Source organism: Propithecus coquereli, unplaced genomic scaffold (genome assembly GCF_000956105.1).
Source record: "Propithecus coquereli isolate 6110/MARCELLA unplaced genomic scaffold, Pcoq_1.0 Scaffold48, whole genome shotgun sequence".
NCBI lineage: Eukaryota > Metazoa > Chordata > Mammalia > Primates > Indriidae > Propithecus > Propithecus coquereli.
Window position 1 is genome coordinate 3,310,173 of NW_012150618.1, and position 3,838 is coordinate 3,314,010.

Genomic DNA, 3,838 nt, shown 5'->3' on the forward strand with positions numbered 1-3,838 from the left:
CGCTATGCGCAGGCAAGGCATCCACTGCCCCAAAGGAAGACGCAGAACAACAAAGTTAAACCACAAGGTACCAGCCATAAGTGTTAAGAATCTCAGTACAACCAACTGATTTTCTTTCCAATTCTCAGTACACAGGGCAGAAGGGAGTGGGGGAGTTCATGAATTTGTTTAAAAGAGATCAAGCCTTTATGATACTTTTCTGATTGTAAATTCATGTGATGACATGCAGAGAGCTCAGAAGCATTTACATACCGTGGCAGGCAAAACACTGTGTTCATCTACTACCATTGTATTTTCCTCTTCCTTAGTGCAAAGAAAGGCTTTAGTTCCAGGCTCCCTTACCGGTAGGTGGGGGCCATTTGATGGAGTTCTTATCAATGGGATAGAAGCAGAAATAACACAAGTCATTTCTAGGCCTGACTCTTAAAAAACATCCTAAGCCAATCATCTCTTGCTCCTGATGACACCATGTGTTAAGATGACCACGAATTGAAGGGAGCTTGGGTCCCTGAGTCACTGAATGGAAGAAAAAGCCTCCACAGACCCACACTGGACTTTGCAGAAGCCAGAGATAAGTATTTGTTATGTTAAGGTGTTGAATTTGGGGGTGGGAAAGAAGAGCAGATATTTTCTTGCTAAAGCATAGTCTAACTTATCCTAAATAACGCACATATCTTTAAATATATTTCTCATTTGATTTATTTAACAGCTTTGTAGGCAGTCTCTTTTGCTTAGATTTTTTTTTTCTTGATTTAGCCTAATTCCCAAGCATTGCACGGGAATTTGAATATCAAATTTAATTAATGTTACAAGATAGTCCTATTCTGACACACCTTGATATTTATACTCGATGATTTCTGTCTTACTTACAACTACAGTGAGAAGCATACAAATCCTGATTTATATACATATGTGTGTGTCTATGTTTTATATATATATATATTTGTACTTGTGTGTGCATATATATATATATATATGTAGATATATAAATTTATACTTAGTTACTAATGGGAATAACAACAAACTGCCTCCTGTAATACCAAATTAAAGTCACTTGTCCTTAACTTTATTTCCATCCCCTACTGCCCTATCTCAAAATTAGGCAAAAGGCCTGCCCCTCTGATCTTTTCAGCCTAATTTAAGGAATATCAACTTGGAAAAAAGACAAGTAAGAGTGAAAACTAGCATTTGTTTAGCATGTAGAAGGATTCACAATGAGAAGTTAAAATTACTTTCATGAACATTCAGAAAAGGTGTTAACTATTTACAAACCAGGAGGCAAAAGTAAACACCCTAGACTATCTAATCCAATCACCAATTTTCCATTTACTTGAAATGAATTTCAAAAGACCTAAGAAGAGACAAAGGGCTAATACTTATTCTTTAATATACAAGATTATAATTAACCTAACGTCTGTTTCAAATTTACTATTATCTATTAAAGGATAAATAATTTTACAGCCCTCTAATGTAGCTCTTAAGCTTTAAATCACTGACCATAACTAATAAGGTGCTTAATAGCAAGAATACCCCAAATAGAGCCACAGACCACACTTTCACTGAGCATAAATCATCATCATTTTTAATGCAAAGGCAACGGCAAATCTCTGTAATTACTGGGTGCATTTTGAATCATTTTTATTATTACTGCATTGGCCCCATTAAAAATCCAAAACACTGAACTGCATGGAATATAAAACTGAAATTATGATACACTACAAACTCTAATTGAAATCCATAAATTTTCTACTGGTATTCAGAATTTATTTTGTTGCCAAAGAATTTCAGCTATGCAGAATTAACTTTAAAAGTGTTCGCTTTGTCTAGAGCAAGAAGCGAGAGCATTTTATACTGCCAAATTAGGGAAGTCGATTCTGGCACAAAATGATGTGGATTGTTTCTTATTCACTCAGGATTTTACATTTCTAAAGCAAATAGTAATCTGCAAAAAACAGAATTAAAAAATCAAATAGAATATACCATCCATGAAAGGATACCCATGCCAATGGGAAACTTACCTTCACCCATCGTAGGCGACTACCATAGACCCTGCAACAGCAGCATCAATCTCCTTACTAAAAACGACAAAGGTATGTCACTAAATTTGCAAAAGGGTAACAAGGACACTATGATGACACTCTTATTTGTGTGCATATAAGAAACGAATCCAGGATGAGCCCCCAAGCCAGTCTGAGGAATGGCCATACACTGAACATAACTTTCTGTGTGAGTTTAATGATTAATAATAACCACCTCTTAAAAATCCTTAATATTCCTGTAATAAATGCTTCAGATTACTATGTGTTGAGCCGTTTTGCTACACATATGAATTTATATAAATGTTTCTCTGGGTAAAACTGCTGATTATGTGAGAAAATCTGAGCTAGTGTATCCTTTAGAATTTCAGATAAATACTGGGATTCACAGGAATAAATGTAAACATATTATTTACTATTTCCATCGTACAGCTGATCATATAATGTAATTCATCTTATTAAAATCAATTTTTTTAATTTTGGCTCTTATTAACTTGTCTGTTGTCCACAATGGAGGTTACAGCCCTACTAAACCAACAATTGTCTTATAATAATGTTGTGCCACCATGGGGAGTCTTTTATAAATTATATGCATTTTAATTTTCCATTCACAGTACACCGTCATCTTAAGGGCCTTAATCTCCTTTGAGTGTTTTAATTTTAAGCATACTTTTCCTATTGCCTTTCAAAGAGAGGCTCTTGCTCTCCCTTGAACATTCCTTTCCCACATTACACGTCTGCTTCTATTTTACACCCTCCTGGAATGCCTCTGCGCCCCCTCCCAACTCATATCTCCACCTGACTAAATTCCCAAATCACCTCATTCTGAAGAATTCATTCTCCCTATTCTGAACTCTTGGTTCATGTAGAACCATCCTGATTTCTCATCTTTGCTGCTGCCTTCAGTTGTTACTGAACTTACTCATTTCATATTTCACAGATTCGTCTTTTCTTTTCAACTGTAAGTTTACCCAGAGAGACCATTTCTTAGTGCTGTGGTAGTAAAGAAATTGTCCATAATTCTAAATAATTAACACTTGCATAATTTCAGAATGAGGTATCCTTTCTCAAGTTGCGTACACCTGCTGGTCCTGTTTCCCATCATGGTGGATCAAGGTGAAAAAGAGCCCCATGCGGGAACTTCACATCCGCAAGCTCTGCCTCAACATCTGCGTGGGGAGAACAGAAACAGACTGACCTGGAGAAGCCAAGGTATCAGAGCAGCTTACAGGCCAGACCCCTGTGTTTTCCTAAGCAAGGTACACTGTCAGCTCCTTTGGCAACAGGAGAAATGAGAAGATTGCAGTCCACTGCACAGTCAGAGGGGCCAAGGCAGAAGAAATCCTGGAGAAAGGACTAGAGGTGTGGGAGTATGAATTAAGAAAAAATAACTTCTCAGATACCGGAAACTTTGGTTTTGGGATCCAGGGACACATTGATCTGGGAATCAAATATGACCCAAGCATTGGTATCTACGGCCTGGATGTCTATGTGGTGCTGGGTAGGCCAGGTTTCAGCATCACAGACAAGAAGCACAGGACAGGCTATGTTGGGGCCAAGCACAGAATCAGCAAAGACAGGGCCATGTGCTGGTTCCAGCAGAAGAATGATGGGATCATCCTTCCTGGCAAATAAATTCTCATTTCTATCCAAAAGGCCAACAAAGAAATTTTCAGTGAAATGTAACAAAAGAAAAAAAATTATTTATACCTAAACATTGTACATTTTGGTAATTATACCCAATTTGGTTTCCAGCAAATCAAACATACAAACACCAATATGATGATTCTGATAGTAAATTT

General features: G+C 37.1%; 1 pseudogene; it reads left to right on the forward strand.

The window, feature by feature from the left end:
- Positions 1-3,139: 3,139 nt before the first annotated feature.
- On the forward strand, positions 3,140-3,671 carry LOC105819352 (annotated as a pseudogene).
- Positions 3,672-3,838: the final 167 nt, after the last annotated feature.